The sequence below is a fragment of the Zea mays genome, chromosome 6 (genome assembly GCF_902167145.1).
Source record: "Zea mays cultivar B73 chromosome 6, Zm-B73-REFERENCE-NAM-5.0, whole genome shotgun sequence".
NCBI lineage: Eukaryota > Viridiplantae > Streptophyta > Magnoliopsida > Poales > Poaceae > Zea > Zea mays.
In genome coordinates, this window is record NC_050101.1 from 86,461,259 (window position 1) to 86,474,955 (window position 13,697).

A 13,697-nucleotide genomic window follows, 5' to 3' on the forward strand; every position below is an offset into this window, starting at 1 on the left:
ACGATCAAGGATCGATCCCAAGCTGATATGCCGGTCCGGAATGGAAGCACTGCAATCTAGGCATCACGCAACGAAGGCCATGCTCCTAATGAAGGTTACTGACCATTAGCTGACGGGACGTGGTCACGACAAGTATAAAGCACCTGAAACATGGAAACCCGTGCCCGGCCGGGAACGCAAGCTAGGCACACGAACACCATGCGCTTTACCTTTACATGATTCCTCCATACCATCGTAGTAGCGAGTAGCGACGCTTCATGAGCCCTTCCCATGAAGACTTGTGTTCCCTGTATGAAATGTTCTGCCTCGTAATACAGTAGAATAGTTGTTTAGTTTTACTATTTTCCAGGCTTGGTTCGGTAACATATTGTCCAAGGTAATTAAAAGCAGAACTAATTAATACTCCATTTTAAAAATATATAATGTCAAATGTTATATATTTGGTAGTGTTTAGTTGAAGAGCCAAGTAGAACGGAGATGTTCTGTCCCAGTTTTGTTGTTGTTTGGTTATAAAGTAACTAAAACGGAATGACTCCAATTAGATAATATTCTCCTCAGATCCGAAACCATTCCGCTCCAAAAAAAATCAACCGGACGGAGCCGCTCCGTTCCCAGCCCGCTTGCACAGTCACGCTCCGTTCCGTTCACTCTGCAACCATACAAAAAACAGAGCCGCTCCGTTCCAGATTACCAAACACAGAACAGAGCAGCTCCGTTCTTAGAATCAGGGATGGAACGACTCCGTTCCACTTGGCTTCTCAACCAAACACTACTTATAGAAGTCAGGGAGGAATCACTTATGCTAAGAAATTAAACAAACTAGAAACAAGAATGGAGCTCTGTTTTCACATCATCATAAGCACATAATGGACATGTAAATCCACATCCTTCACCTGCCATAAAGTCAGAGTCTAGAACCAGGGGTGAATTTTCCATATATCAGATGATTGGAGGTGCGGATAGCCAGGTATAGTATAAGCCCCGCTCAGATTTTGACTCAAATTTAGTTGCCTATTTATTATTTTTCACAACACCACACACACACACACACACATATATATATATATATATATATATATATATATATAGGACTTGTTCAGTACGTGGAGCTTATAATAGCTTTGTACTGATCCCACAAGCTCCAAAGGCTAAAACTCCTGCAATCTGCTACCGGCAAAAGTTTAGCTTGTGATGAAGGCCGGGAGATAAAGGCGGAGTTATTTTTAGTTTTTTCTTTTTTTAATAAAATTCCCATATACCAACACAAGATCACAATAAAACTCATTTTCCCATAAATGGGAAAACCAGTTCAACTCTTCGTTATTATAATTATTGGCTAGACAATTTGTTAGCCAAAAGTAAGTCCGACAATGATTAGTTTCGAGGGTCATTGTAATCACATACTATGGCCAAGATTCTAAGTTCCTAAGAGAATTCAAGCTTGACGGAAACTTACCCACAACATGTTTTCTGTAGTTAGGGGTGCGAATGCCCACCTGCAAAATATGTATATAATAAAATCTGATCAGGAGTGCACTGATGAATGGAGTAATCTACTGTGATCATTGTAAGCATTCAATTGATTCTAGAATCCAGCTGAAAAAAATAAGAGCGAAGAAACTGCATAAGCTTAGATGAAGTTTTCCTACCCCGTACCCTATTCTTCATTCTCATCGAAAGGGTTGAAGTTCTCCACTGTATCCTGTTGAACAAAAAAGATTCTACATTAGTACTGATTTAACAAGTCACTACTATTGGATGGATGTCTTATTCTACGACCCCCTAGTTGCATGGACTACAAGAATTGTGCCATACTGCATAGCATATCTCTACTACCTATTAAGACGGTAAGGGATAGGCTGCCCCATTCCGTGTTCTGCCATTCCCATTCCGTCCTCACTGCAAAGTCCATTCCCATTCCCAGCTGTCTGTCTTTCTCATTCTCCCTCCCTGCAAAGCCCATTCACATTTCTATTCCCGGCTATCACGTGTCTTTCTCCATTCACATTTCCATTCCCGGCTATCACGTGTCTTTCTCATTCTCCCTCCCACAAAGCCTATTCCCATTCCCACGTGCATCCCACACCTAGCTAAAATTAAATTAAAAAACAGGCTCCAAGGGGATTCGAACCCGCGACCTCTCAAATAAATGTGTTTGTAGCTACCACTACACCACATGTGTGTTTATGTCTACATCTATTATAGTAAAAACATATAATACATCTCTCCCGAAACCCACCTGCTACCCTTGCACAATGTGTAGTAGTAAATAAGTATCACTGAGATTATTAAATTATATTTTTGGATTGAGGGAGTAGTATTTAAAGAAGAGCCTTGCATGCAATTTCTTTTGTTTGAATAATGTTTTCAACTTAAATACTTTTTTTGCATGTGTAACATTTATTCTCCGTAATATTTTTCCATGGATCTAACTTATAAATCATTTTTATAAACCAATGTCAAAGGTGAATCCATGTTTCTTACTTGGAAACCCCGAACAAACACCGCTAGCACGAGGCGCTCGCGTTAGCGTCGCTCACCGACGACGAGAAGAAACTTGGCGACTGCCAGTTCGACCTCTGGAAGCAGTCCTACATGGCCCATGCGCCGCTGTGTACGGCAAGCTCCGACGCAGCCGCCGCTTGGACGTGGTCCAGAGCGGCTGCACCGCGCTGTCCATCGTCAAACATGGGGACCTCATGGTCGTCGCCAATGTCGACGACTCTCGGGTTGTTCTGAGCATCGCAACCTACGACGACGCCATCATGCCGTCTAGCTCATCATCCACCTGAAGCCTAACCTGCCACGTAAGTCGCTACTGACCGACCATGAATTCTTGTGCGCTGGAATGACGACCATTGTTTTGTTGTGTGAGTGTCCTCGAACAAGATGTATGTAGAGGAGTAGCACATCCGGTGGTGCAACGACCAGATGTACTACCTCGCTGATGAGCCCGGGGTGCACTTCATTTGGCAGCCCAACCAAGAGTGATCGGTACTCACCATATCGCGCGCGTTCGACGACTATTATATCAAGGATTGTGGCGTCATCTCGACACCGGAGGTGAGCAGAGGTGGACCGACAACAATGACCACTCGCCATCGTCGGGGTACCTTTTGTGCCGGCCTGCCTTTAATTCTCTTCGCAAACACACACTTGCATTTTTTGTTTAAGCAAGCGTGTATGGGGTGGTGCGTGCCTGATGACTAACGATGTACGACGGAACTTCTACCGGCAGGTGTGACACGTGCTCTCCAATAATGAGACCATGCAAATCATGACATATATCGAAGTCTGCATGATACTGATGATTGCAATGTAGTAGTGAAACAACTAAATTAAAATAACAAAATTTATGTACGGCTAGGATCACAAATGGATTATGAAATGTATATAAGTTATCATGATATTATATGTTCCCGTTGCAACGCACGGGTACTGACCTGGTAACTGATTAAGACCACAAGGTTCAAATCTGGATGGCATTAACAATATATCGCAACTGCACACAAAGGGAGAGATCAATATTCCAAGTATACAAATGTACTTATAAGATGTCAAGTGAGTTCTTAACAACGAGTTGTTTGCATACCTAGCAATTATTCGGTGGGAAACGGGAACACTAAATCCAACCCATCCATGAAATTTATCCTTCAAGTTCGAGTCTGTAGACTTCATCCGGTCTTTGAGCTCTAGGTCACCAGATCCAAGCATGACCTATGTTAAACAAGAGAGTTCCATAGGTCAAAACACTCTAGCTTAGGCTTAAAGAGGACAACTAAACTTCTAAATCCACTCTGAAGTCTTCTCGGGCGCGCACGAGTGAGGACAAAGTGTGCACAGAAGACTCGTGTTAGTCTATGAGGATGATTTATAATCCTAGAGGGCTCCCAGGAGTAAGTACCACCGGTTCGGGAGTGGACGGAGTGCTACACAAAACACACAAGAGCTACACCAAACATTCATTCATTGCTTGCAACAACTCAAAGTTATCCAACTCCTCCCAAGTGCCACGTTCAATAGAATTGAGCTATGTAAATCTTAGTGCCTTGTGGAGTGTTTGTTTTGAGTTTGTTGCAACCGGTTCTTATGCTCTTGAGTTTATTTCTCACTCTCATTCTCATTCACATTCTTGTAAAGCTTGTAGACTCCGATTGTATGGAGATGCTCACGAAGACTTCATCTCTTGATTTGTGAAGGAATACTCAAATGGTCTAAGTGATCATTTGAGAGGGGAAAAAGGTTGAAAAGACCCGTTCTTAGTGGACTCTTCAACGAGGATGTAGGTTCTTCGGAGTCGAACCTCGGAAAACAAATCATCTATGTCTTTCGTGTTGTACTTGATTGTGATTTGTTTCTTCCTCCCCCTCTCTCTAAAGTTCTCTTGCTTGCGCTTGATCTTAAATCATTTGTCTTGCTCCTAAAGTAATTCCACAATCATTTTGAGAAACACTAGCAAGAAGAACTTCTCTCCCTCACTCTAATTAAGTTTCTTCTCATTCTAACGCCTAAATGGGGCTTGATATTTTGCATTTAGTGAAAAATTAGGTTTTTGCCATTCACCCCCTTTGGGTGACTTTCAAAGCCATGAAGCTACAGTGAAAATCATGAGAGCAAAGTAAAAAAACCCTACCCCTAGTTGAAGCGTCCTGATCCTTTGGGACTCAAATGTGAAACAATTACTAGTCCCAGGAGGCTAGTAAACACATTCCTTTCTTCAATACCAAAATACAAGCTCTAGCGAGCCTGGAAACAAAGGCACAGTGGAAGATCATCTAGCCCAAGCCACAGTCAGACTGGGTGCAGACACAGCCCCCTTCTAGTCGAACATAGCAGAAAAGAAGTCTTTAGCTGCTGAAAAACATAAATAAATCTGGATGAATACACTAGGTATTCCGCAAGCCCATCTCGCCCGTAAAGAGATAGAGACCTATACGGTACATGCTTGGTATGGTGGAGTTGAAGTCACTCTTTTCTTTTTCAGAGAAAGGCTATATTTTGATGGTTTACCCCAGAGAGAGAAGTAGCACATTTTCACACTCAACCACCACTGAGCTTCCTACTCCCGTGGTATTACTTTTATTTCCAAAAACACCCACACACACTTCCCTGTTTACAAAGATCAAAAACACTAATTGCCATACCACACCAGACTCATCCATACCAGTGGACACAAACTATTCAAATAGGTTTCAAACTCTGCGCAGAGGGGTACACTTTACCCACTAGTCCGGCTCTACGGTCTCATGGCCAATGAGACCCAAATCCGAATCTCTTTCCTTCCTTGCACGTCCTTACCTTAACGGTTACACCGAAAGGAGTCAGGCCACTGCCATGCCCAAACCGGACAAAACATCCCCCTCCTTATCCTCCCGGTGCTCCCCAGCCATCATAACCCTAGGGTTTGGACCGTACAGGTTCGGATTGAGTGATTGCCCATACAGTCTTGAGTGGTTGTACCTGACATGAGTACAGGTATTGCAGGATAACAAACCGGTCCTTATGTGAGGGGACAATCCTTCCTGCTCACACCTAACCCGGTTGAGCCAACACCTGAGGCCCTCCCCTAAACCAGGGAGTCCCTGACCATCCCATTCAAGAGGTGATAAGGGTGAATACCCTTCATCATACACTTCTTTGTAAAACATTTTTCTCTTTAGAAAAACCACCATTTCCTCGACCCACATTTTGTTCCCAAAAGATGTTCTTTAATGCAGGCTATCACTTGGCTCACAATGCATAGAACCCAACCCATATTCCCGGCTTAGGCAGTGGTAGAAAGAGTAGGTAATTTATGCATCAAGGGAAGAATGGACTTGCCTTCGTTGAAGTTCTCTTGGCACAAAAGGTCTATTTCCGAGAGGTCGGGCTCCTGCCCTTCTTCTAGAGCTACGATTTCTGGAGGATCGGATCCCTCTTTGCCTAGCACAAACAAGCAATAAAAACTACATCAACCATTGTGGCTTAGTAAGGTGTGTCAAGTTCTAAATATTATTATTATGTGACTTAAAGAATATCTGGACTATTTTTGGTGCATAAAATATCAACATATAAACATATATATGAAAATAGGAAAAGAAAAAGGGAAAAGGAAAAAGGGAAAAGGTTTCTTGGTTAGCTGGGCCCGGGGGGATTTCGGCCCAGCGAGCGCGGCCACGCGGGCGGCCGGCCCAACTCGGCCTGCCAGCGGGAGCGACACGGGGATGACGCTGTGGGCGCGGGCCCACGTGCCAGCGAGGGGGAGGGGAAATGGCGTTAGGGGGAGACGGGGGGTCTGGCCGGGATGAAAAATCGGTCGCCGGAGTTCGACGGTGGTTCTCCGCCGGTGATCCGGTTCTGGGTGGTTGGGGAGGGGGCGAAGCACGGGTAGGGGTAGGGAGTCATGGTGGAGGGGTCAATTTGACCAGTAGGCACTTGGGATGGCCGGTCCACGGCGAGGTGGTGGGTTCTCGCGGCGGCGAGGTTGCCGGTGGGGCTACCGGGTGTGATAGGCAAAGGAGAAGGGTGCGCTGTGCTTGTGGCGAAGTGGCAGAGCTCGTGAACTATATCAATTAGACATTAAGCCACTAGAGAGGGGAGAGAGAGGCTCACCGGAGAGGGGAGAGATGATGGTGCCGAGCTCGATTGGGCCCAGGGGAGGGGGAGGGAGTGGCCGAGGCTGGTGCGAGGAGATGAGGGGCTCGGGGCGGTCCTTTTATAGGCGCCCAGGGAGGGGGGAAGAGGAGGTGGCGTGCACCGGCGAGGCGCGCTGCGACAGCGATGATGGTGCACAGTGGTGGCGACGGGATGGCTCGGGCAGGCGGTGGCGACGGGACGGCTCGGTCACAGGGCGCAGGGACGCAAGGCGCCAATTCGGCTGGTGGGCGAGTAATGGCGAGGGGACGAGGCGGACGGTGGTCGGCGATGATCGCGTCGATGGCCGATCACGGGCGAGAGAGAAGGGGCTGACGAGTGGGACCGGATTGTCAGCGGAAGAGCGGGTGCGAGGGAGAGAGGGTGGGTGCGGCTGACGGGTGGGTCCGGTGGTCAGCGGGGGAGGGAAGAGTGTGGCGCACGGGCGGGCGCGTGGAAGATGGGCCGCGTGGGCCGTGAGCGGGGGAGGATTGTGGGCACGCGGGAGAGAGAAGGGGAGAAGGCTTGGGCCAGATCTAGCCCAGCCGAGGGGGGATTTCCCTTTTTTTTCTTTTTCTATTTCCTTTTCCTTAATCCCTTTTTCCTTTATACAAAAATTCATAAAAATCTCCTAGGTGTCCAAAATGAAATATTCTATGTGAAGTGTTACTAGCAATCATGGTGTATGCATATGATGAATAAAATGCTTCATGAGATGGGTCTTAGGAGATAATAAGGGGGGTTAGGAGTTTAGGGTTTCTAACCTCGAGATCAAAATTGGGATGTTACAGACCTACCCCACTTAAAAGAATCTCGCCCTCGAGATTCAGGTTGGGTTTGAGAAAAGGTAAGGGTACTCCCTCCTCAATGAGTCCTCACTCTCCCAAGTAGCCTCCTCTTCTCCTTCTCTGCTTCATTGGACTTCATAGAGCCTTACTTTTGAGTTTCAGGTCTTTTGAATGGCTGAATCGAGAATCTTCACTGGCTTTTCTCGGTACTGCAGATCCTTCTGAATCTGAACTGACTCTTCTGCGATGTGACACTTTGGTACTTTCAAGCATTTGCGGAGTTGAGATACATTAAATACATTGTGAATATCTGACATGGACTCTGGCAACTGAAGACGGTAAGCTACGGGCCCTATTCTGCTGATGATAGGATAGGGGCCGACGAATCGCGGAGCTAGCTTCCCTTTTGCTTGGAATCTTTTGACTCCCCGCATTGAGGAGACCTTGAGGTAGACAAAATCTCCTTCCTCGAAACTAAGTTCTCTCCTTCTGTTGTCTGCGTAACTCTTTTGCCGACTCTGAGCTTCGAGTAGTCTTTTGTGGATCAGGGCAACTTTCTCTTCTGCCTCCTTAATGAAGGCAGGCTCTTCTAGGGTCTTCTTCCCTACATTAGACCCCATCAGAGGGGTCTGGCACCTTCTTCCATACAAGGCTTCAAAAGGTGACATCTTGATGCTGGCCTGGTAACTGTTGTTGTACGAAAATTCTGCATACGTCAAACTGGACTCCCAGTTTCTATCGAAGGTCAATACACAAGCTCTCAATAAATCCTCGAGGACTTTGTTGACTCTTTCTGTCTGTCCATCTGACTGGGGGTGGTAGGCAGTGCTGAAGTCTAGCTTGGTGCCCATAGCTTGCTGAAGGCTCATCCAAAATTTTGAGGTGAATTGCATTCCCCTGTCTAACACTATTCTTTGGGGAATGCCATGAAGTCTGACTATTTATTTGAGATATATCCGGGCAAGGGTGGCTCCTCCAAAGGTAGTTTTTACTGGAATGAAGTGAGCTACCTTGGTAAGATGGCCGATTATAACCCAGATAGAATCGTTCCCTTTTTGGGTCCGAGGCAGTCTGATCACAAAATCCATGCCTATTTCTTCCCACTTCCATTTGGGCACTGGGAGGGGTTGCAGTAGGCCTGCAGGCCTCTGATGTTCTGCTTTAGTTCGTTGGAAAGTATCACACCGGGCCACATACTAAGCTATCTTCTTTTTCATTCCTCTACACTAGTATCTGGTCTTGAGGTCTAGGTACATTTTGGTAGTCCCTGGGTGGATAGAATAGGCTGAGTTGTGGGCCTCGTTGAGCAGGATTCCTCGTGCCTCTCCTTTCGGCACACACAGACGATTCCTGAACCAAAGGGTCCCCTTTTCATCTGTCCTAAGATCCGGAAGTTGTTCCTTGCTAGCCTTTTCTTCAAGTCCTGCCATCTCGGTGTCCAAACGCTAAGCTTTGCGAATGAGATCTTCAAGCATCGGTTTAACTTCTATGCTGCCATTTTCTCCCGAACAAGCATTTAGCTGAGCTGATTCTCTCTTCTAATCTTCTAAGAAGTTTGTTGCTTTCTCCCCGAAAGGTTTCCGGCTGAGAGCGTCTGCTACTACATTGGCCTTTCCGGGGTGGTAGTGGATCTCGATGTCATAATCCTTAATCAGTTCTAGTCATCTTCGCTGACGGAGATTGAGATCTGGTTGGGTGAAAATGTACTTCAGGCTCTTGTGATCTGTGAATATATGACATTTGTTTCCAATCAGGTAATGTCTCCATATCTTCAGAGCATGCACTATGCCTACTAATTCCAAATCATGGGTTGGATAATTCTGCTCATGAGGCTTGAGTAGGCGAGATGCATAGGCGATGACTTTCTCATTCTGCATATATAAGTACACATCCCAAACCTTGTCTTGAAGCATCACAGAAGATGACGAAGCTTTGGTTGATGTCTGGCAGTGTCAATACTAGCGCGGTTGTGAGTTTCTTCTTTATGACCTAGAAACTTTCTTCACAGTTTGGGGTCCACACAAACTTGTTGTCTTTCTTGAGGAGTTCGGTCATGGGTCTTGCAATGCTATAGAATCCTTTGATAAAGCGGCAGTAATATCCCGCCATTCCCAAGAAGCTTCGGACTTGTAAGACCTAAAACTGGGTAGAAAAATAAAATAAAATAAATAAATAAACAAATATATTTATGATAGTGTTTTGAGAATTGTTGAAACCCTTGGAAAATTCATTTGGATCTTTTCTTCTCATAATCAATTAATGGTACTAAATTAATTAAGCAACCAATAAATAAATAAAGAAAAGTGCATCTCTCATTGATGACTTTGTTGTGAGGTACTTTATTGAACACATAAATTTGACCTCAAAGTATAAATGAAAATATAGAATAGAAAATAAGAAAGGAAAAATGTTTATGGACCCATTTGTCCCCTCATAAATAAATGACAAGGGAAATAATAGATGATATTAATTTAGATAATAGAAGCATAATACATGAGACTGTGGTTTGATATTTGAAATATGGAATTTTATGGCACTCATGCATATGAACTTTAAACTTAAAACTGAAAATAGAAGAGAAGGAAAAGAATATACACTATAAAAATATTATAAATAATTAAATAATTGGCGTTATCTTCATATTAGGATTTTATTGAATATATTTGGAAAATTGAAGTTCAAACAAGATTTAAATTCAAAATGAAGTTTCAAAGCTGGAATTTGTGAATAGAATAAAAAAAGAAAAGATAAAAACCGCATCCTGGGTCGAAACTCTTGCTCCCGGCCCAATTACAACTCCTCTGCGCCAGCCTAGCTCAATCACGTGGATGTTGCCAGATGGACCCCAGTCGTCAGCCTCACGGTGCCTCACACACGCGCTCGTGTGCTCTCACCGTGGACCACTGGATCGCGGGGCTAGCTCTTCATACACTGCCTCTCATTGCCGCCACCTCCACGTGGGTCCCGCACGTCAGCTCTATCCCTCCCCTTTATTCGCCGCGCCGCTCGGACAAGCTCGACCCTAGCGCAAATCGTGGAATCCGTTGAGGGGCAGCCACAACCGACCTCCCCCTGGCGGCTACATATTGGTAACTCCTCGACCCCCCTTCATGCTCACCCCGTCCGCCAAACCCGGTACCACCCGACACCGAAAGATCACCGCCGCTACCACACGGGAGGGGACTGCTGCACTGCCGCCGGTCTACGAGGTCGATTGGGGGTTCAATCGGGTGTTTGGGTCATCGCTGTACTCCGGTGTTTGAGTTTTTGCCACGCCGATCAAGGATTAGAGTCGGTGGAGCCTGGAATTGTTCGTCGGAGCGCAACCGGGTCCTCGCTTCCGCCCCTCTCCGTGGTCGGGCGTCACCGTGCCTCGGTCGACCAAAGGTGAGTTCCCACCATGTTCGCCGTTGTCACACTCGGTTTTGAAGGTAAACCGAATGTGAACCATGTACGTGCCAGGATCAGAAATTCACGTACACAGCGATTACATAATTGGACATCATCACACAATGCTCGAAATAAATAGTGGAAAGGTACTGTAATTACATCAAGATGTCCAAGACATCCACAGAGTCTAATACATAACCATTGTCTTTAACATAAACATCAAAGTGCAGAGAAAACGAAACATAGATGATAAGCCTACACAGGCAGCTGACTGGGGGTTTGCCACTAAGAATAAACTAGAATTCGTGGTAGTCTTGGAACTCCTCAAAGTCCTCCATGTTGCCAGCATTACCTCCTGAGCACTGAGTGCAGTGGGGACAACCTGGGGTGGGGTGGTTTGTAAAGCAAGAGTGAGTACACATCAACGTACTCATCAAATGTCCCGTTTGGCTAAAGTGAACTAGCTGTATGTGGGGTTGAGGTTAAGCAGTTGCGTTTAGTTGGTCAAGTATTTATTATTATTGGTAGAGCCAAGTTTTAGTAATAAACCCAATTATTACCCAAAAGTACTCCCTCAAAGAGGAAATACCATAGGTCAGAAGTATATCATCATTTGTTAACCATCATCATAAAATTAACCAGAATTCTTCTAATCAAAGAGGATCCCAAGGCTGCTCTTAACCGTGAGCTTGGCTGATATACCAGTTTCTAACAATCTGCAGAGGTTGTACACTTTACCCACAAGTCATGATCCCTTTCCAGCCTGGGTTGTATAGACCTGATCTTCACTACCAAGGTGAATGGCCAGGGATACACTACGTAGCCTTTACAAAGACTACCCTGGTGCATAGCTGCTCGTTAAGTTTCGCAAGTCGTACAAACGCAGTACACCTCCCCAAGGTGAGTGACTAACAAAACCAAATCGAATGAACCTCTGCACCCCCCTTAGCAGAGCGAGCACTACGCCCCAGCCCCCATTGACGACCCTCCAGCAAAGCCAACTACACCCTCAGGTTCATCTAATTAATCAGCTAAGGGCGTCCCATTCCACCCTCATGGTTGCACTGTTATCCCGGGTGGTCACTCCACAAACAGGTCCTTACGGAGAGGTACTCAGGAAAAAGGCCTGAGCCCCCTAGAGTATCACAATATCATCATTGGGATAACGTCATCGTATCATAAGTAATCACATCATGTTCATTGATTAAGTTAAGGCAATAGCAAAATGCTAACCATGATAACCCAAAAGGTAAACAAGGATAAGGTAAATACAAACTAGTAAATCCTTAGGTTTCATAAAGTAATGCGGGAAAGTGAATTATAGAGTATGTAGGACATAATAGGTCAGAGGACACTTGCTTTCACCAGGTTGTTGCTCAGGGAGGTCTCCAGTAACACACTCGGGAACCTCGGACTGCTCTTGTCTAAATAAAGCGAGCATGCATTCAATACATTTGGAAAGTACAAATGAACAACACACCAAACATGTACAAACATTGGAATACATCTTAAAAAGGCACAATACTAAATAAGGAATAATGAGATCAAAGTATAACACGAACTATAACATAACTAATTTCATTTAGAAATAGATTATTCTTTAAGTGTTGCCCATAATTACACAACCTAGTTCTATTTATTTTACTGTGACCTAAAAGTTAGACCAAGGATAAATTCATGTGATACATGTTATTAGTCTCACAAAACTAAATATACTTTAATCCCTAGGGTTTTCCTTTTATTTATTTTATTAAATAAACAAATCTACACATATACTAATCCATAGTTAACCATAAAATTGGAATGTACAGATTGTAAATGCGACTAATTTATTTAAACAGAGAATATTCCTATGAACATTTTTCAATTTGAATCACTAAATTTGGAGTTCATATGCAAAAGATATGAAATAAACAAGTTTGGGAATTCAAAATATGAAAATAGGTCTAATTCTATGAATATTTAAAAGCCCAGGGTTCAATCTGCAAGATTACATGGGCCTACGCGTGAAAACCAGGGACGGCCGGTTGATTATGAACAAACCGAGGGTCTCTTTAATAAAACTACCGCGCGAAGGGGTATCGAACGATCTCAACCGTTAGATTAGAAACCAACGGCCGAGATTAGATCTGCGGCCGAGGGCGCGCGGGCCAGGGGCGCAACGCGCGCGTGCGCGAAGCGGTATCCCGCGATCTACGTCGTGCGATCAAGATCGGACGGGGGAGATCAGACCAGGGGGGTGAACGGCTGTGGGCGGTGCCGCTCCTCTCCGCGGCGGTGAAGTTGCCGGAGTTGGGGCGGGTGCGTGCTACGGCAGTTCCAGGGTCACCGGAGTTGGTTAGAGAGGGGGAAGCCGACTCGACGAACTCGATGACGGGGTTGTGGCCACGAGTCCGAGTTCAGAGAGGAGTAATGGCGGGGAAAAGTCCTTGGGCGTGCCGGAGGAACTCCGGTGAGGGATTCCGGCCGCGGGGAGAGGGTTTGAGGCACGCTAAGACATGGGATAGCTTCAGCAGGGCGACGGGAAACTCAAGGACCGACGCGGGGGCGCTAGGCCGGATTAAATTGGCCAGCCACCGCGAGGGCGCGGCGGACCGCCATGGCCGACACCGGCGAAGGCGCGACGGACCGCCACGGCTGACACCGGCGAAGCCGAAATTGGCCGGTGACAAAGCGTAACTGGGGAAATTGAGCATGGGAGAAGATGTCTCACCTCAGGGCGGAGCTCTGGGTCGCTGGGCGTGGCCTTCGGCGAGCTGGTTGACCGGGGAGGTGGGCGCGGGTCTCCGGCGAGGTCGAACGGCGTGGGTAGAGCGCGAGAGAGGGTGGGGCTGTGCAAAATGAGGTGGGGGAGTGAGTGCGGTCGCGGGCGGGGCTAAAATGGGAGCTAGGGCGCGTGGGCGGGCA